The following is a 22,933-nucleotide window of genomic DNA, read 5'->3' as shown; positions in this document are numbered from 1 at the left end:
ACAGCAGTGGAATTTGGGAGGGCCATTAGTGTTTGCATATCTATGGAAATAAGAGGTTACATGCTGTTTCTCTTTGGGGGAGATCAATAAAAATCTCACTGTATAAAAATAAAATTGTCATGGGGCCAGTCCATAGTCAATGGCATGCAAACTTTCCAATACCCCTCTTCCGTTCCTCCACTCTTCTCTCTCTTTTGTGATTGATAAGGAAGCAGAGGTTGGTAATAATAATAAATAGATGGTCATAATGAGGAGGTATTATAACCTTTTATTCCAGTGATAGAATAACTTAGTCTAAAAAGATAAACCAATTACCTGGTATAAGCAAGGCCAGGCTTCTTTTCTCAAGATCCTTGAATTTCAGATCTTGAGTTTTGCAGTAGAATAAAATGACACTCTAAATGTCTTTTTAATGATATGTAAATCAGGTTTTAAAAATCCTGGGCCACTCCCTGGCTACCCTCCATCTCATCCAAGGGGGTCAACTGCCCCATGACAGAGTTGTCATCATGTTATGACTTGCTTATAAAGACACTTATGATACCTAGTGACATTACTGATTCTAGACAGTATTTGTGCCCTTATCTGATGCATTTTCTTGGTCAGAATTAAAGTTCAATATGCAAATCCCAAGTGCTTTAGGCCACCAATTAAGCCTTCCTACAACCTTGAATCTTTCTGGTCTAAGTTATTCAGAGAAAAATCAGAAAAACAAACCAGAACAAAAAGCCACTGTTGGGAAACAAATCATTCTTCATAGGATCCATGCTTCTTACAGTGAGTGTCAAAAGCAGGTCACAATAAATTATGATGATTGGAAAGAAAATAAATGGTAACCAGAATTCTTGACACTTAGCAGTTATGAGCCTCCAGGCATCTTGTGGCTGTTTTGAACAGGAACACAAGAGCAGCAAAGATAGCTGGGAATTCACACAACCATCAGAATAAAGGACTTATAGCAGCTAGACTCACCTATGCTTTGTTATCTGCTTGTTAAGCTGCAAGTGGGGGAAAAAGAGCAATGCTAATAAATTCCACAACTCCTTTAAAAAAAAACCCCAAAGTACACAAAGATCATTGTGTGTGTGTATACATATGTTTACATATATATGGAAAAATGTATAGTAATATGTGTGTATAAAATTGTGTATAAAATTTACCACTTTATTTTAATCTGGGAGAGATCATCATGGAGAGTTATGTTCTTGAGATAGCTGGATTGCAATAGCAGTTCTCAGTCCTCTTTGTAGTCAGTGCAAAAAGGGAAAGTTAGGCATTGAGAAATTCACAGCATTATCTTGGGCTAAGGTTTAAATTTCATTACATCTGTGTCCAAACAATAATGGTATGACTACATGAAAGAAAAACAATAATAATATCTTAAAGGTTCCAACACCGACTTGCCAATATGGAGTGTAGCTGAAGATACCTGGGAGAGCAAGGCTCTGGCTGATGTGAAATTAAGAGGGGCAGTGTGCAGAGTCTGAACAAGTATGTTGGTTCAAAGATCATCAAAGTTCCCTGTGACCATGCTCTCTCAAGTAGTGGTTCTGATAACAACTGATGCACAGCCAGTGATGACAGTAAGAAAAGAGAAGAGGACTCTGAGTAGACCCCATACCTGCTCACACAGATGATTAACAACAGCATCTTTCTCAAATACAGATATCATAGATGTGCATCACCACCAGGACCTATCTCAAATTCAAGTCAAGGAAAAATAAACAGCAAATTCAATAATCACATTTACATTATTCAAGACAAATTTTATCCTTTTAGTGAATAATTATGCTTTAGTTGCAAAGCCAGTGCAACTAGCAAAGTAAAATATTTTTCTATTTCCGTATATGTGTTTTAATTTCACATAATTTATTGTTTTACATCAAACATTCTCTTAGGTTAGTTTTCCATATTTCATTTGGAATAAACTTCTATAAAGTTATTGCTCAAAATAGAAGTGTGGCAGTCACGATTCAACCTGCTTATTCCCTTTTGATCCTTAATTTATCAAGTTATTAAATATTCTTCTTTCCATAGATACCTACCAAGGTATCAGCTCAACAATACTTTGTGACCTCTAATTCAATAATGAATATAAGTTTCTCCTTAACTCAAAGTTGTTGAGTTAAGGAGTTAAGTTGTTACCATTTCCATATTATTAAACAAATGCCATTAGCCTTTTCAGCATTCCAAGCAATCTACATGCCAAGGACAATGTTTTCCCTTTCTTTGTACACTTCAGAAGCACAATCTCCAACAGCATCGCTTGTTGATTTAATCAATGGTTTCATGTATTTTGCGACATAGTCCTCTATCACCTTAGCTCTCTTTGTACAAACACATTTCTTTTCATGTAAAGGAGAAAAGCAAATTACTTCATTTCAATCCCAGCAGAGGTAAAATGTAGAGACCTGGATAAACAAAGAGCCTTCTTCCCCAGGACTCTATAGACTGGCCCCTCACCAGGCTGTCTTCACCTGCATGGCTGCACTCCTTCCTTCCGTGAGCAAAGTGTCTCATCTGCTTTGATTCTAATCACAGCACTGTTATCTAAGTGTAATTCTAAGCGAATTTATGCTTTCAAGCATGCAAGAAGGAATCAAACTCCACAAGCTGTGGGGCTTTGGCTGAAACTTCAACCATCAGTCTCTGGGCTACTACTTCCTATCTGTGTTCACTCACTACCAAGAGGACCCCCATCAGTGCAGAGAAAAATATCATGTAGCTAAATCCCTGGGAGACAGAAATCTCAGGAATAGCTGGTGAGTCTTGTGGTCTCAACAGTTTCCCATAAGACTGCATGAAAAAACAAGTATTTTTATTTTCTTGTATTCATTGTCATGTTGTATGTAAGTAAAATTTTATAACCACAGAAAACAAAGCTGAGCATAGAAAACTGTCCTTGTGTTTATCCTCTTCTAATTCTTCCTTTATCCTCTCAGCATATACATGCAAACTGGAGCCCTAGGTTGTGATTCTGCTTCCCCTTCATGAATGTTTCAGAATTTACATTTCTGCTTAATATACTAAGATGGATAGCACTGCCTCTTGACAGATACCAATATAGGCTCCCAGTCGTTGAGATATTTCTCTTTCCTCTAATTTTTCTGTAATGCCTAAAGTTCATTTTCACTGCTCATATTGTTATAGCATCCTCATTTTTCAAAATCTATCTTCCAATATAATATTTGCAAGGTAATAGCATTTACCCAGAGGAGTTATTTGATTAGGGCAAAGAAGGAGGTCTCATCTACTGCATATACTCAGTTTGGTTTCCTCCAGTTTTGCAGCTTATAACCCCAGTCCCATTGCCTAATCTCCAAGAGTTGAGAAAGTTCCAAGAAAAGGGCCAAAATTAGAAATATTAAGAAAACAGTATAAGTTGAAACTATAAAAGACCTCAGGAATTTCTTTAAGACTCATATTTTTTCCAATTCCTATTTCATTTATATAACAGAGCAGATCAGAGGAAGAGAACCACCTTCAACATGAATATAGTCCCAGTCCAGAACACAATGAGTTTCCTAAAATCTATTTCTGTGTCCATGAAGCAGACATCTTCAACACACACCAGTAGTCAATCTCAAGTTAAATGAAAGGAACTCATTCTTTAGACAACTTTTGCTAAATATTGGGAATAGGCATATACAGGGATTAATTGAAACACACATTTTTAAGGACATATAAGAGTAGGAGAAGCTCTTTGTGGGATTCAAGGCTCCCATCAGTACCAAGGTTTTTTCCAGTGGACCCCCAGATTCTAACAGAAGGAGACATTTGTTGAGTGCCTACAAAGTTGAATGTACGGTACAAACTGCTATGCAACTGCAGCTTACTCAAGCTCTCGACAATGGTAGAGGCAGATAGTGAGACTTAGAGAAACTAAGAGGCTTGCCTAAGGAGACATCACAAGAAAATAATGGAGCCTAGACTTCTAACGGTTTTCTGTAATGGAGAATATGCTATAGCTGTGGGCATTTCCAACAGTCTCTGATTCTAGAAGGAAATGAGACCTGACTCTAGAGTTGATTTCCTTAGAGCACTTCACAGATCTTCTTTGTATCATGAACATTTTGCTGATCTGAGGATCATCTTAGGGTTTAAAATAGTAATTATCCATTTACTATGGCCCCTAAACATGAGTCCAGTAATTAAGCAGCCCAACAAGCAAAGGAACCACCCATATTCTCAACTATGAGGATTTTTCAGAATGTTGGTTTGCCTAAGAGATACTTTCTTGGGTCTCCACGGAGGCAGCCTTTTAAGAAGTGTTCTGAATGATTTTAAGTTGATCTCCATGCATTGATTTAAAAACCTGTCATCTCAGGGAGTTGCAGCTCCTCTCTCTTCTGGGATGTTTTCCTCCTCACTGTCACCCATCTACAGTTGAGAAGCCACAGGTCACATCAAGGCTCAATTTTCTTTTTGGTTATTTTTCATAAAAAGGAATGCTGTGTTATTCCCAGCTTTGCACTGCTGTAACCAAAATGCTTCACAAGAAGAGAAGAGGAAAAAGTTTATTTTGATTCATGGTTTCAGAGGTTCAGTCCCCATGGGTTGGCCAATTCCATACCTTTGGGATCAAGGTAAGGCAGAAAATCATGATGGAAGGGCACAAAGGAGAAGCACTGCTCTATTCATAGTGGCCAGAAGCAGAGAAAGGGGAAGTGGGGAGGGAGCCCCAGGGATGATGGGCCCTTCCAGGCATACCTCTTGATGGATGGCACCAGGATGGCCTGATGAGGTTAAAGCTCTCATAATCTAATTATCTCACCTCTGAATATTCCGACATTAGCACAGGAACATTTGAAGGACAGATTATATACAAACCATAACAGACAAATGATTGAGCAAAGGGCCTTTAGGCTCTGAAAATGACCTTTCAATTATATTAAAGTCAAGCAAAAGAAATTAAACATATCTCTCAGCCAGACATGATTGTGCAGGTCTGTAACCCCAGATACTTGGGAAGCTGAAGCAAGAAAATTTCAAGTTCGAGTCCCACCTGACAACTTAAAAAGACCCTGTCTCAAAATTTAAAATGACAAAAGGTCTGGGAGCCTAGCTCAGTGGTTAGTGCTCCTGGGTTCAATCCCCAATACTGGAAAAAAAAATGATAGATAATAAGTGTCTCTCTATGATAAGGAATTTTAGTTTAAGCCCCTCTAATTATTCTAACATTGTATTGACCCAATATCATTCTACATCTTGCTCACATGAAAGTGCATATTAGCAGAAAAACAAATGAGAGACTTGTCAGATAGGGATGAGATGATAAAGACCAAGGTAGAAGTAGAATGAGAATGTGAAGCCAGGCATAGACATGAGTGAATATAAATATAGACAGATAAATATCAGACCTTCTTTAGATTTGATTTTGGGATAGTTTAATTACAGAAGATATATTTTTATAATTGAATTGTACTCCAGTTAACATGAAATCGATATTTATTCCCAAACATCTTAAATGTAACTGACATCGTTGAAATTTGACCAAAAATGCGGGTGACTGGGGGGACAATCCTGGCAACTACATATTGTTAAAGCAGAGTAAGTTCAATAGTTACATCTTCAGAAACCATTATATGCCAAGAGCGCATCTCAGACAGGTCACCACATGCTGAAACTTGGTCATGACATAGGAGCCCACATCTCCTAAGGGGGAAGTCAGTTTTCAGTACCTTTCCTTTGACAGAGTTCTGTATTCACATTTGACTCCCTGGAAGTTATTCTTTTTATTATTACCACTATTATTTTATCAAATCATTCCAAGCACTTATTTTAAGATGGTAAATTGTTCCCACTTACTAGCAATAATAATAATAAAAAAAAAACTCAGCCATGTCCTCCTCCACTTCTCTCTACCCCACAGTCTGGTTTCCCAGAAATAGCCACTTCTGACCCAATAAAGTATTTTCTCCCAAATGTATATACAATAGAATTTCTCTTTGGTATCATCTATCCTTCTAATCTTCAAGGTTAAGAAGTTTTGTACTTGAAGACGTTGACCAAGACAGCCTTCACATTCTACTTATTTTGATGAAATGTTAGGTGTTGTCCTTGAGTGTGGAACCTGAATCCCCTAAAAGCATTTTCTTTAGAAAAACTTATGATTATAAATTCTTTGTCTGCCCTGTGAGATTTTAAATCTTCTTCTCTTTTCCACTTAGTTAAATAACCCAAAGAACATCTTTCTCATGGACCTGGTAGCCACTGTTTTGAAATGAAATCCACAGACAAAATCACACCTGATTTCCCATTCTCTATGGAGGGGAGGAGACAATTTCTGATAAACACTAGTCAGTAACCATGGACACTCTCATCATGCCAACCAACCTCCCTGCAAGGTCCTCCAGTCCATTTCCACCAGTTCATCTCAGCACTCCAAACCCAACTTCCATTTGTTGCAGTGAAATTGAGTTCAGCCTCCCACCGGCTACTTCTGTCAAGACCATTTCACAATGCATGTGTGTACTGGAATATCATATTGTGACCCATAGATAGATACTTATTTATCAAATAAAAATGAAACTTAAAAAAATGAAAAGTAAAGGCTTCATTGCCTCTTTATATATTTTGCATTTCTTCTTTGATACCTATCCTTGTTTGTTTGTGAGTCACTTAGTGCACAGGAAGGGAGACCATACCAACAGTGCACAGAAGTGTCTAGAGCAGACAAGCATCGCTGTACCAGATCAGCCTTTCCTCCCCAGAACACTGGTGGAGGCAGTTTGGGGCAAATAAGCAAAGCAGGCCCCTTCCAGCCCTGGACCTCAGCATCCAATCCTCTGGCATTTATCCTCTCTCCAATCTGTCCACAACCTCCATCTGGACATGTGTCAGTTTCATTTTTTCTCAGCCCCACACTCTTTCTCTCTACCAGTCCCTTTTCTTTATCCTGTGTCAACCTAAGTTGGTACAAAGGGGACCATCACCAATCACAACTGGGCCTAATGGGAGATAGGGGTTTTGAAATTCAGATTTTCTTTCTACTTTGACTCAGCCATTTAAATAAGGATGTCCTTGGGAGAGTGACTAGATTTTCCTGAGCTTTAGTTTTACATTTTCCCAAATGGGAATGAATATTACCTAGCTCACATGACCACTGTGAGAGCAACGTTAGGAATGTAAAGCAACTGCAAATTACTGAACACACAGCGCAGTGAAATACAAGTATGGATAGGCATGTCACCTTCCCCTATAATGAAATCCAGCTACTGAGAGAAAACCAGAAGGACCACTGAAAGGTAGCACTGATCTGGGTTATTAAAACATAGATGTTATTATTATATGTTTTAAGGTAACATGAGCGCATAACTATTAAATGTCTCATTAAATTGTTAAAAAAAATAAAAACACAGATTTCACCCTTGAGGATCACTATCAGCCATCCTTGCTTCTCCTTCCCAACTGTGACGCTGATTTTCTGCGAGAATCTTTCAGTTCTTTTGATTCATGATTTGCTCAAGAATTTTCCTTCGGTATGCCAATGTGGAATCATAGTCCTTAGAAGGCATTACTCTCAAGAGGGGGCAAGGAAAAGATAATTTATGCCTGCAGCAGGTCCTCAGATCTCCCCACTAACATCTTGCAAGACATTTTCAAATGAAAATCAATAAAGAACAGCAATTCAGATTCAAGATTCATTTTAGAGAGACAGAAATTCTTGTCCTCAAACTAAGTTTACAGGGGATCTTTATAGAGAACTTAGAAGTCTAGTACTTCATTAGAGGCTATGACAATGAATACATGGCAGGACTTGACTTCTCCCCTAAGACAATTAAATGGGTTAATCACGGTATTAGGGCTATTGATCATTTGTTGCATCCCTACTATGCTCTGACATATTCATGTGGGTCCTTGAATGATGTGGGTCTCAGTCTATATTTAGTCATTTGAAAATTCAAATATTTACTGTGGTCTCTGAGACTCCTCTGAGATCAAATCTCAGGAGATGACTATAGAGAGAATAAAAAGAGATAAATGCTTACTGTAGTTCCTTTAAAAAAAAAGATAAATGCTGATTGTAGTTCCTTTAAAAAGAGATACCTTTTGATTCCTTTAATACTTATTTTTCATTTTAGGAGAGGGGATAATATTTTTCCAAAACAGACTGGTTACTGGAGTAGATAAATAGCAATCTCAGGGATCGGCTATAGCTTTGTTCTCTATGCCTTGAGACTCCTACATTTTCCCCTTGCTGTGTTATGTGGTCCACAGAGTGTGGCCCACAGTCAACATCTCTTGGAGCTCAGAGGCTCTGAGGTTATAGTAAGTGCACCCCGTGCCCAGGCCTACAGGCCAATCACAGCCCAGAGACTGCCCTGCAGCTCTTCTATGTCTAGGGTATCCAGGCAACATCTGCATTGAACACAAAGTCACAGAAATAAAGCTTTCACTATGTCTGACTACCTTGAAATAGAACCGTGAATTCCCAGTAATTGAAAAATACTTAAACTATCTCCACTTTTTATGAATTCAGGTACACAGAAATTAATTAATGGTCCAGATAGGCTTACAGATATGTAACATGTTTAGACATTTGTATTTTACAAATAATTCTTTCATACACACACTCAAAAACTTGGAATTTCATTGTCCCTTTCAAAAGATAATTTCTGGACCAATACAATATATTATTTTATGATGTATCTTTAACAGTTTGTTTTAATAATGACATTCAGGTTTAAAACTGAACTATGAACATATTTTACCAGCACAATTAAGTTATAACTAAAACTTAACCCATACTTTTATTTGGATGTAAAATAATCTAAAAGAAAAAGAAGGACCCTTTGGATGCCACTGTGTCTCCATCATAAGTAGGAGAGATACCTTCTGATTCTGTTAAAGAACTGGTACTATTTCAAAGAACAACCTGACTGCTGGGTACAGAGATTCACACCTATAATCCCAGTAATTCATGAGCTGACGCACGAAGATCGCAAGTTCAAAGCCAGCTTAAGCAATTTAGAAGGTCCTAGCAATTTAGTGAGAACTTGTCTCAAATAAAAAATAGAATGGACTAGGGATGTGGATCTGTGGTTAAGTGCCTGTGCATCCAATCTCTGGTGCCAAAAAAGAAAAAGAACAACCTGACTCACATATAGTCCCCCAACACTGAAAACTCATCTCTGTTTATCCAGGTGAATCATCACCTTTCTCTTTTTGGTCTGTGTATTGATATCATGTGCCAATTATATTGCATATATCTGTCATTACTAAAGCAGACCTCATAATCATATAGAACATAAACTTTTCATTTTCAAAAAGTAATATATTACAAAAGTAATATAATCATAGTATCTCACTCATCCTCTATAATATTAGATTATAATAATAGATCCTAACTTCTGTTAACAGTAGTTAAGAATTTGATTGCATGTTCATGGTGACCCTAGAAGACTCACAATTACAATACATTTACTTTAAACAATTGACAAAGATATGAAAAAAAATGACTTATGGTCTATAATGGTGTAAGTTCTAAAGTCAAAAGAACACAAATCCAAATTCCTGGAACAAATTGCTAGACATCTCTGGACCACTGGGTCACTGAAATAGTGTAATAATATATCAAGACCCCCCCCACATACCAGATCTCAGGTCTGGTCCAGATTCACCTCTGTCAACTTGCATGGTAGCCCAGGCCCAAGGTAGACCTGGGTCCATCCTGCCACCAGCAGACCCCTGCTGGAGCTAAGGCCTGGCCCAGATCTGACTTGCCAACCTACGCATGAGCCCAGACCCAGGTTAGGCCCGGGTCTGTCCTCCCCAACCTGGGAGCCCAGGCCTAACTTCATCTATCTTGAGACACTGCAGCCAACCCCATAGCCTTCCCCACACAGTAGGCTCTACCTTGGGACAACAGACAGGTCCTACAAACAGCTGCATCTTGGAGCAGGCATCCCAAAGCCAGTAAAAGACCGACCCTTTCAGGCGCATCTCTGAAAGTCCTTTTATCCATCTTGGGACACCCCGACTGCCATCTCTAGTTACCTCCAGATATTGCACTACCTCCTATAGTTTCAGGAGACTGCATCATGGGACACTGGCAGGGTCTGGAAGCCCAACTACGGTGAGGTACAGATAATCCGCATGGATACTGTAAGATTACAGGGTAGAAACTGTAGACAACATGGAAAAAAACAAGGGAGGAAAGTGCCCAAACAAACCAGAATACTACAATAATAGAATCCATGGACAGTGCACTTGATGAAATGTCAGAGAAAGAGTTCAGAATTTTCATAATTAAAATGATCTGTAAATTAAAGAATGAACTAAATAGCAAATACAAGCAAAAATTGATCACTCCAAAAAAGAGAAAAGAGAGAAAATACAGGTAGCAAAAGATTATTTCAAGAAGGAGATCGAGATTCTTCAGAAAAAAAAATCAGAAATCCTTGAAATTAATGAAACAATAAACCAAAGAAAAAACTCAATAGAAACATCACCAACAGACTAGATCACTGGAAGACAGACTGTCAGATAATGAGGACAAATCTGAAAAATATAGTAGACCACAGAGTGAAGATGGTACAAAACATCCAAGAATTATGGGAAAGCATCAAAAGAAGAAATCTAAGAGTTATTGTGATACAGGAAGGTGCAGAATTTCAAACCAAAGGAATGCAAAATCTTTTCAATGAGATAAGTCAGAAAATTTCCCAAGTATTAAGAATGAATTGGAAAATCAAATACAAGAAGCTGAAAGAACACCAATATACACAATTAGAACATATCTTCACAAAGGCACATTATAATGAAAATATGGGACATAGCATACAGAATAAGGATAGAATCTTAAAGGCTGCAAAAGAGAGGAATCAAATCCCATATAAGGGAAGACCAATTTGTATCTCATCAGATTTTTCAAACTAGACTTTCAAAGCAGGGAGATCCTGGGACAACATATACCAACTTCATAAAGAAAATGAATGTCAATCAAGAATCTTATATCCAGAAAAACTGAGCTTTAGATTTAATGTGAAATTAAAACCTTCCATGATAAAAAAAAAGTTAAAAAGAATTTACAACTAGAAAGCCTGCTGTGTGTGTGTGTGTGTGTGTTTGTGTGTGTGTCTGTGTGTGTGTGTGTGTGTAATCCTCAGCAAAATATTCCAGGAAGAGGAAATAAAAAACAACAATGAAAATCAGCAAAGGGAGGTATTACACTAAAAAGAAAAACTAATCATAGGAGAAACAAATTCAAATTAAATACCAAACATAGACAAAAGTTGTTAGGAATACAAATCTTGTCTCAATAATATCCCTGAATGTTAATGACAATCAAAAGGCATAGACTGGCAAATTGGATTTAAAAAAAAAAAAAGACCCAACAATATGCTGCCTACTAGAGATTCATCTCATAGGAAAAGACATCACAGACTGAAGGTGAAAGATTGTGAAAAAACATACCACTCAAATGGACTATGGAAGCAAGCAGGGGTTTCCATCCTGATATAAAATAAAGTAGACTTCAAGCCAAAGTTAATCAAAAGGGATAAAGGAGGATATTTTATACTGCTTAAGGGAACCATTCATCAACAAGACACAACAATAACAAATATATATGCTCCAAACAACAAACCAAAGACCAAAAGCAGAAGACAAGAAATAATTAAAATCAGAATTGAAATCAATTAAATTGAAGCAAAAGAAACAATTGAAAATGTTGACAAAACAAAAAGTTGGTTCTTTGAAAAAAATAAATGAAATTGACAAACCTTTAGCCATGTTAACAAAGAAAAGGAGAGAGAAAACTCAAATTACTAACATACTTTATGAAAAAGGAAATGTCACAACAGACACTACAGAAAAACAGAAGATAATTAGAAATTATTTTGAAAGCTTGTACTCTAATAAAATAGATTATATTGAAGGAATTGACAAATTTCTAGAGTCATATGATTTGTCACAATTGAATCAGGATGATATAGATACACATTTAAACAAATCAATTTCAAGTGATGAAAGAAAAGATTCCATCAGAAGCTCACCAACGGAGAAGCCTAGGACTGGATGGATACAGAGGTCAGTTATACAAGATCTATAAAGAAGAACTAATACCTATACTCTTCAATTTATTTTGTGAAATAGAAAAAGACGGAGCACTTCCAAACTCATTCTATGAGGCCAATATCACCCTGATTGAAAAACCAGGCAAAGACACATCAAAGAAAGAAAACTTCAGATAAATATCTCTAATGACCATAGATGCAAAAATTCTCAATAAAATTCTGGTAAATTAAATACAAAAATATATCAAAAAGATAGTGCATCACAATCAAGTGGGGGTTAATCGAAGGGATGCAAGGTTGGTTCAGCATAAGAAAATCCATAAATGTAATTCATCACATCACTAAACTTAAGATAAATTTAATTTTTTGTTGAATTAAAAAGCATTCAACAAAAAACAGCATCTCAAAACACTAGAAAAACTAGGGATAGCAGGAAAATAGCTCAACATCGTAAAAGCTATCTATGCTAAGCCCCAGGCCAACATCATTCCAAATGGAGAAAAATTGAAAGCATTCTCTCTAAAAAACTGGAACAAGACTGGGATGCTTCTTTAACAACTTCTCTTTAACATAGTTCTTGAAACACTAGCCAGAGCAATTAGACAGACAAAAAAATAAAATAAAATAAAGTGATACACATAGGAAAAGAAGAACTCAAATTAGCACTATTTGTTGGTGATATGATTCTATACCTAGAAGGCCCAAAAAATTCCACCAGAAAACTTCTAAAAATAGTAAATGAATTTAGCAAAGTAGCAGGATACAAAATCAACATCCGTGAATCAAAGGCATTTCTGTATATCAGTGACAAATCTTCTAAAAGGGAAGTGAGGAAAACTACCCTATTTACAATAGATTCAAAAAATTTAAATATTTGGAAATCAACTTAATAAAAGAGGTGAAAACTTCTACAATGAAACCTACAGAATGCTAAAGAAAGAAATTAAAGAAGACTTTCAAAAATGGAAAGATCTCCCTTGTTCATGGATAGGCAGAATTAATATTGTCAAAATGACCATACTACCAAAAGAATTATACAGATTTAATGCAATTCCAATCAAAATCTCAATGACATTCCTCAGAGAAATAGAAAAAGCAGTCATGAAATTCATCTGCAAAAATAGGAGACTCAGAGTAGCTAAAGCAATCCTTAGCTAGAAGAGTGAAGCAGGTGCCATCACTATACTAGACTTTAAACTATACTACAGAGCAATATTAACAAAAACAGCATCCTATTGGTACCAAAACAGACTTGTAAACAAACAGTACCAAATAGAGGACACAGAGACTAAACCACATAGTTACAGTCATCTTAATTAGACAAAGGCACCAAAAACATACATTGGAGAAAAGATAGACTTTTCAACAAATGGTGCTGGGAAAACTGAAAATCCATATGCAACAAAACAAAATCAAACCCTATCTCTCACCATGCATAAAACTCAACACAAAGTGTTATCAAGTACCTAGGAATTAATCCAGAGACACTGCACCTATTAGAAGAAAAAGTAGCCCCTAATATTCATTGGATTAGGCCCCAATTTTATTAATAAGACACTTATAGTGTAAAAATTAAAATCAATAATCCATAAATGGGATGGATTCTAACTAAAAAGCTTCTTCTTAGCAAAAGAAACAATAGGAGAAGTGAATAAATAGCCTACATGTTGGGAGCAAATTTTTACCACTCCCACATCAGATAGAGCACTAATCTCTAGGGCACATAAAGAACACAAAAAGCTAAACACCAAAAAATAAAAACAAAAAGAAAAAACAAAACAAAATAAACACCAAAGAGCTCAATCAATAGATGAGCCAAAGAACCAAACAGACACCTCCCAGAAGATGATATACAATCAATCAACAAGTATATGAAAAAATGTTCAACATTTCTAGCAATTAGAGAAATGCAAATCAAAACTACTCCAAGATTTCACTCACTCCAGTCAGAATGGCAGCTATTAAGAATACAAACAACAATAATTGTTAGCAAGGATATGGGAAAAAGGTACACTCATACATTGCTGGTGGGACTGCAAATTGGTGCAGCCAATATGGAAAGGAGAATCCTTTGAAAACTGGGAATGGAATCGCCATTTGACCCAGATATCCCACTCCTCAGTTTATACCCAAAGGACTTAACAGCAGCATACTACAGGGACATAGCCACATCAATATTTATAGCAGCTCAGTTCACAATAATTAAATTGTGGAATCAAACTAGATGCCCTTCAGTAGATAAATGGATAAAGAAAATGGAATATTACTCATCAATAAAAGAAAATAAAATCATGGCATTTTCAGGAAAATGTATGGAGTTGTAGAATATATTCCTAAGATAGCCAATCCCAAAGACCAAATGCCCAATGTATTCTCTGATATAAGGAAGTTGATTCTTAGTGGGGTTGGAGGGGGAACTTGGGAGGATTATATGAACTTTAGATAGGGCAAAGGGATGAGAGGGGAAAGGAGGGGACATGGGGGTAAAAAAAGATGGTGGAATGAGATGGACATCATTACCCTAAGTACATGTATGAAGACATGAATGGTGTGAATATACTTTATATACAATCAGAGATAAAAAATTGTGCTTTATATGTATGAATTATAATGTGTTCTGCTGCCATATATAACAAATCAGGATAATTTTTTTAAAATCTCTTTTTTTTCTTAAGATTCATTTATAAAGTGACAGTATACAGTATACAATTAATAAATGATTGGATCTCACCCAAATTATTATTACTCAGAACTTGGTTAATAGCGGTTCAAATACAACAAAACAGTACTTAAAAATAGGCATTGTACTTCTAGAAAAAAAGAACAAAAATTTTATAAATTAAACATTTTCTAGATTAGACGACAATTTCTTTAAAATATGATAATATTATGGGATCAACAGACAATTATTTCGGCTAACGCATTCACTATTAATCTTAGGGGAACTATTTGTATATGACAAAAACACATTTACATTTACATTTTGATGTAAAACGTAAGGTTCTAGACCTTGGATAATGATAACAACTTTATGCAGTTCTTTGGAAGGGAGGAAAACAATGGCTTTTAGAATAAAAAAGAAGGAATCAGTGACTGAGTGGCAAAAACTGCCAGCTACTTTAGAAAAAAATCTATTCTCATTCTCTCTCTCTCCTCTCTCTCTCTTCTCTCTCTCCCCTCCCCTCTCTCTCCTCCCTCTCTTCTCCTTCCTCTCCTCTCCTCTTCCACCTCCTCCTCTTTATCTCCTCCTCCTCCTCCCTTCCCCCTCTCCCCCCACCCCGATACAAAGCTATCCTGCCTTTACCAGACTTCCTTGAATGAGGTGTAAACATGTACCTCAGCTCTAATCAGTGGGTCTGAGCAGGAATGATGTATCCTATAATTCAGCTTTAAGTCTGAACAACAGAAATCCTCCTATGATTCTCTCCATGTCCTTTTCCCATTCATTCACCAGATGTATATGAAAATTAGACCCCAAGGGATCAGAAGAAGATCACATGACAAAAGCCTGTGAATTCCCAAATCTTCACTGGGAGGAGAGCCCTCAGTTGACCAGAATCATGCATTTTAGCCTAGCACCTGAGCAAATCATACACATCTAATGTGGTTGGGCCACTTTCTCATATTCCTTCAGTTGTGGTCGCCATGTTGCTATTGTTGGCCTGGATTACATAATACAGTGTTGGAACACCCCAGTAGATGGTGGTGAAAGCAGAAAGGCTGCTCAGAAACAAAAGAATACAGAGTAAGTATTTGATGCAATTATAATAAGCATATTCATACCTAACCATTATGTACATGTTTAAGCAATGTTGTCATGACGTTATTGGGTTTGTTTGTGACTTTCTGTCCCACTTTTCTCTTTAAATAATTAAAAGTGTCCTCTTTATTTATATATAAGTTTCCCAGGGCTGATATAACAAAGTACCACAAACTGAGTGGTTTTAACCATTCTGAATATTTAAAATTCAGGTGTTGGAAACTCATGCCCTATGAAAACTACAAAGGAATCCCTATTTTCTTCTTCCTAGGCTGAGGTGTTTACTAGAAGAAATCTTTGGCATTCTTTGACTTGAAGCTTCCTGAATCCAATCTTCACCTTCCTTGTTATGTGATGTTCCCATTGTGTGCATATCTGGAGACACATCATTTTGGAGTAGGGCTTCACTCTGCTCCAGCATGACATTCTCTTATTATTATATTTGCAATGGCCATATTTTCACATTCTGAAGTACTGGAAATTACAATATCCATTTTTTCTTTTCTTTTTTGGTCAGTGCTAAGACAGAAGTACGATTTAGCCCATAATAATTAGTATGGTTAAAATTTACTTATATAGTATCCCTATAACAATGAGTCCAGGGCTCTTTGCTCAACCTATTTAATTATTTCCCATATATTAAGATGATATACAAAATCTTCCTTATTCAGATAGCTTTCTCTAATGCTTTGATATACAGAATTTTCTCTTTTCTGAAGTCCTATACCATTGAGAGTCGAAGCCATTAGCCTACATTACCATTTATAGACAGTTACATTAGAATTAGAACAGAAGCCAGGCACAGTGGAGCATGCCTATAATCCCAGTGGTTTAGGGCGCTGAGGCAGGATGATTGTGATTTCAAAGCCAGCCTCTGCAAAAGCAAGACACTAAGCAACTCAGTGAGACCCTGTCTCTCAATAAAATATAAAATAGGTCTGGGGATGTGGCTCACTGGTCAAGTGCCCTGATACAATACAATCCTTTGTATCTTCCTCTCCATAACCCCCAAAAATAATTAGAACAGAAAAGTACAACCACTTGGATACATAAATTAAACATGTGCACACACATGATTTACAATTGCTTATTGACTTTAAATAACGATTGGAACTGATTAAATAATCTTTGTGAGGTGGTTATTTCTGTCTCAGGCATTAGAAAGGGAAATCTTCAGGGGAAGGCAGATAAGAATTGAATGGGACAAATCAGAACAAACAGAAACCTACAAAGCTGATCTGGTGCTCATGGTGAACTGGAACCTGTGTCATCTCTAAGTGCCACTGGCTTCCTCCTTCTCAAATGCTGGTGCACTGGAGCAAAAGGTGGAGCCTTTCATCATGAAACTAAATATGCACTTATTCCAGAAAGCAAAAAGTTGAAGGTGGAGATCCAACAGCAAGCAGCTGGAGAGGTTGCAGATCCATAGCCCCACACCAGCCAGGTGAGCCTGGTGAGCCAACAGGAACTGCAAAAGTACCTGTGTACTACTCCAGAGCTTCAGAGTGGAAACAAAACAAAAAAGATAGCTGGTCCTGGTCTTCTTTGTCTTTCAGATCTAGTACAGAATGTCTCCTGTGGCTCCTTGTACGACTACGGGGGAGGACATTATGGAAAATGTACTTCAAGCCTCGTCAAACTGACCCAATACAGATTTACCACACTGATTGTCCTAAGTGATTTAAAGTGCATCTACTTTCTTTCCTTGTACATTTATTCTTTCACTGAATGTATGTTAAGCAATTATCTCTTTAATAACTGTGCTATGTACTGAGACAATGGGAATTAATAAGACATGCTTACGTGAATCATGTAGCTTCCAGTCCTTCAAAGAAACAGGCCTATAATCATCTAATTAGCCAAGCATTTAATAAATTCTATTTAAATATTATATATAAAGTAATCTAAAAGCTTAGAGAAAAGGTGGCCACCTCTGTTCTCTGCTAATGAAGATTTCATAAGATAGAATTTGTTAGGTAATAATAACAAGTTTTGCTTACTGACAATGCTGAATATCAGTGACTTTGCTATACACTGTGAATATCATGTAATCTTACAACTAGATCATTTTTTTTTAAAGTCCGTTTTATAAATGAGAAAACTAAAGAATAGAAAGTTAATGTCGTTCTCCCAGGAGTACCAATGAGAGAGTGGTAGGGCCATACTTAAAACCCAGAGCCTTCTAGTCCAGAAGTCTCTAATCTGGACTGTTCAAGGTTTCTTCTTGATGCACGAAGTACAGAGGAGAAAGAAAGAAGATTGAGCAAAATATGTGCATCCCAGCACAGTGAAAAAAACTATGACATGTTGGGTGAATGGGTTGGAATTCTGCATGTCTAGAACAGGGTCAGGAAGAATTTGAAGCTGGGAAGAAGGCAGTCACTGATGGGAAAAGGGAAGGTCAGTCAGAGCCAGATTTTGATGAGACTGAAATATTTATGCAGATATTCATTCAGCAATTGAAAGGCATTGGAGTTTCATTCAGAGAGTGACATTAAAGTAATGGCTAACAGAAAATGTATATTTATTTGTGTTTTACTTATTCCTATCCATTTAGCCTTGACAAAATTCTGTAAAACAATAATTGTTATTTATTTTAAAGATTAGAAAAGCAAAGCACAGGGAGATAAGTAACTTGACCAAAGGTATACTACAAGAAAACAACTCAGCCAAGATTTGAGTGCAGACATTGATTGACACAGAGTTCAAGCGCTACCATGAATGTTGCCATACCTCCTTCTCCCTCTTTCATTAATTGGAAAGAAAGACCAGAAAACACTGTGGGTATGTACTGATATAACACAACTAGGGAACACAGTTGTGTCTCTAACTACATTACTACCTGTATAGCTCATACGCATTGCTTCATTGATTGATCAACAACCCAATTTACAAGCTGGTTATTTTCTATATAGACTGTTTTCTTTTTGAGCAGTGGAGCTATAAAATTCATGGCATGAAGAATGTTCAGATTCAAAGTGAGCCCCCTCTCCATCTTAGCTATGTCTTCAGCATGCTTGCCAAAAATCCCATCCACACACAGGTGGCCCTACCTTGGGTTTCTCTGGGACTTCTCTTTGTTAAGTACTGAAATGTGTTCCTACTGGAAACCCATCAGTCCTGGCCAAATCTGAATGGTTCAAGGCATTCTTCCTTCTCTTAGTGAATAACCTAAATTTCATTCGCTGTAAGGAAACTTTTACAAAAGGTGATTATATCTGTGCTAGAGACCCTTGCCCCCACGGAGAAAAGGCCTGTGTCTTAAGACTCAGAGGGAATAAGCTCTTTGTTTTGAAGAATAATTGAACAATTTCCACTGAGAATTAATCTGGAGGCTTCAGATACTTAGACCTGGGCCAGGGAAGGTCACCTTCTCTTGGTAGAGCCATGCTTATGCAGGCCGTAATCAAAACTGGACTTGATCCCATACAGATTTTTCTATGGTGAGCTTTATCTTTGCATTATAGCTTCATTTACTACTGTAATAAAATTTATACATATTAATTATCATTTTCCCTGAGAAGATTATTTGGTATCCCAGCTCAATGCAAATGTAAAATTGTGTTAATGAGCCAAGATTCCACTTACATGTTTTCTACTCAGGAGACTCAAATATGCGGACCAAAGGGAAGCGAGCCCTTGCTGTGATTGGCGTGCTCATTTCAGCAGTATCTCCTGCACTGTCCAGAGTTCTCCTATGGGTGGGTTATTATGAAGGTCATGATCAACAGACTTTCTTTACATCCAAAGATACTTTATATAGATACAAAATAAAATATGGCATTTGGGAAATTGAGAAAAAAATTATACCACAGTAGTGTTTAATATCTATGCTAAGTGTCCCTGCGTGTGGTTGCTTTGAGTCTGGCGGGGTGGATGCCCTCAACCACACTGCCCTTATGGGCTTATACCTGTCCAGGGTGGATGTCCTTTTTAATTTACATGGCACCATATGGATTAGACCAGAGTCTGGATTTTTGTTAGGTTTGCTATGGTAACTACTACTGAAAAGTATAAATTAGAGCAATTTGGGATTAAAATGGATGGAGTAAATGAACAAAAATTTAATCTGATTTACTTTAAAGGGAACTGGTTAGAAGCATAGAACTTGACAACCATTCTGTGGCTGGATTTTAGAAACAAGAGAATCCCCAAAAAGCTCTCCTCTCTTGCTTTCAGTGGCCTCATTCTTATGATGGGACAAAATGAAGTTTTAGAAAGGTTTAAAGGAGATATAAAGGAATCACAAAGAAATATAATTTTAATTTCCTCATACTTTTTCCAGGAGAAACCAGTCACTCTCCCAGGCCTGTCATTCTCAAATTCTTAGGAAATCTATAAATCTAACTTGTGTACTATTAACCAAACAGTAAATAGATTAAGCAAAGAGAGATATGATAATTTAACAACCTATATGTAATTTTAGGGACTGTCCAGTGTTACCTACTAATCAGATAATGGAGACCACATCAGCCTACAAATCTGGAGAATTACCACATCACCATAGCCATCTTGAGATCACCAGACTGATGACATCCCTGCACTCTGATGACGTCCCCATACTCTCACCCCTCACCAAATATCTTTAAAAAAAAAAAGTGCTGGGAATCCCAAAAGATGTCTCTCATTCTTGAGATGGTTTGTATTCTCCCTTGAAAATTTGTTCTTTGCTTTCCTAAATAAATCTCTGTGCTTCCACTGATATGTGCAGAATATTTTTTTTTACATAATGGACATCAAGGACCCTACTAGTCCTCAGTCAGGTTTCTCCCTCTCCCTGGGGGACTTCTGTAGATCTCTCTTCCACCAGAAGCTCCTACCTCATAGCAGGTTTCTTTTCTCCTCACAACCAGACAATGTTGATTCCTGCTAGATCTGGTTGAACTCAGCTGGCTGCACTGTTAATCTTGTTATATCTTTCTTGATGATATGTTACAACACAAAATAGTGACATGCATGAGCCCCAATTACATATATACATTATATATAACATTTTACATAATAAAATTTTTGTGAAAACACATATAAATTTGCATATATTATATATATATATATTTTATGGATAATTGTCATATAAATAATGTAAAAGATAATATATGTATCATTTACATTTATTCAAATAAATTTTTTATTCTTTAATGAGGGCAGATGATTGGGCTTAATTGATATTTGAAGGTTATATCTAGCGTTCTCTATTTCTTCCATCTGATTGTATTCCTCCTGCAGAGATATGTTTATAGAGGAAATTGGATTTACTGTTTGCATAAACCAATATGTTTAGCTAGTGACTGTGAAGGTCTAATTAACTCCTCTAACAATACAAGTAAAATGAGGTCATTGGACTTTGTTGGTAAGTAGTTAGAGCTGATTTGGTAGAATACTTCTCTTTTAAACTTATTTAAAATTAAGGAAATATATCTAAAAATACTACATATAATGGTAAGATGTCTTGGAGAAAATTATAAAAATGATTCTTTTGTTTTAAATGTAGAAATGGAATACATGACCACTAATTTATATTATGAGATAAAGAAAATTTTTAAAATAGTTAATTGATAAGTGTTGTTAATAGTAAACGTATGCTGTGCATGGTGGTATAGGAACATAATCCCAGCTGCTCAGGAGGCTGAAGGAGGAGGATCAGGAGTTCAAAACCAAACTCAGCAAAAGCAAGGCACTAAGCAACTCAGTGAGACCCTTCTCTAAATAAAATAAAAATAGGGTTGGGGATATGGCTCAGTGGTTATGCGCCCCTAAGTTCAATCCCCAGTACCCCCCCCACACACACACACAAAATAAAAGTAAAGGAATATAAAATGATGATTATACATACATATACATTGTGTATGATTTTCACAAATTAACTAATACATCCATCACCTTCCATGTTGTATCTTACATAGCCAAATATGTTTACCTTATAACAGAAAGTTTGTACATTTTGTTCAATAATTCACCTTTTCTCCCACCTTGGAAACTACTTTTGTACACTGCTCCTATAAGTTTGACTCTTTTAGATTCCACATATATATGAAATACAACAGTATTTATTTTTCTATATCCAACTAATTTTTATTTAGTATAGTGCCCACCAGGTTCATCTGTATTGTTGCAAGCAGCAGAATTTCCTTCTATTATAGCTGAATAATATTCAATTATGCCTGTATGTGTGTGGGCATGCATGTGTGTCTCACATTTTTTAATCTATCATCTGTCCATAAAAACTAAGGTTTTTAAAAAATATTTTGGTTCTTGTGAATATGGGAGTCTAAATGTCTCTTTAAGATGCTGATTTCATTTCCCTTGGATATAGAACAGGAAGTCAAATGAAAGTTTCTATTTAAATTTTTTTTTAGGAAACTCCCTATTTTTTCATGATAGCCATACAGTAGTCCTCACTTATCTATAGTTTCTCTTTCTATAGCTTCAATTATCAGGGATCAACCAAAGTCCAAAAATTCATAAGTTTTACATTGTGAGCCATTCTGAATACCATGAAAAACTCCATCTTGTCCAGTGTATACAAACTATATATGTTACCTACCCATTAGGAAATTATTGTCTTCTCACTTATCGGGATGACTTTTGTAGTCCTACAGTGCCTGTGTTCAAGTAATCCTATCTTCTTATGAATGATCCAATGTGCAAGAGTAGTGATGCTGGTGATTCATTTATTTAAGAGAGAGGGTATAAAGTATGTAACACATACTTAAACATTGAACATAGTACAATAAATTATTTTGAGAGAAAGAGTAGGATGGAGGGCAGAGGGGAAACAAGGTATTCATATAACTTTTACTATAGGATATTGCTTTGGTTATTCTATTTTATTATTGATAAACTAGTAGTGTGCTTAGTGTATAAATTAAACTATGCCATTGTTTATGTGTGTGTGTGTGTATAAATATATATATATATATATATATACACACACACACACACACACACACACATATATATATATATATATATATATATAAACACAGTATATGCAAAATGTACTACTACTCAGGGTTTCAGGCACATAGTGAGGATTTTAGAATATCTCCTTCAGATGAGGCAGAAGGCTACTGTACAAATTTACATCTTGCATATACTGTGTTTTTTCTATACAACAAGATTTCCTTATCTCCACATATTTGCCAACACTCAT

The sequence above is a fragment of the Ictidomys tridecemlineatus genome, chromosome 1 (assembly GCF_052094955.1).
Source record: "Ictidomys tridecemlineatus isolate mIctTri1 chromosome 1, mIctTri1.hap1, whole genome shotgun sequence".
Classification (NCBI taxonomy): Eukaryota; Metazoa; Chordata; class Mammalia; order Rodentia; family Sciuridae; genus Ictidomys; species Ictidomys tridecemlineatus.
Note: the sequence above shows the minus strand (reverse complement) of the source record.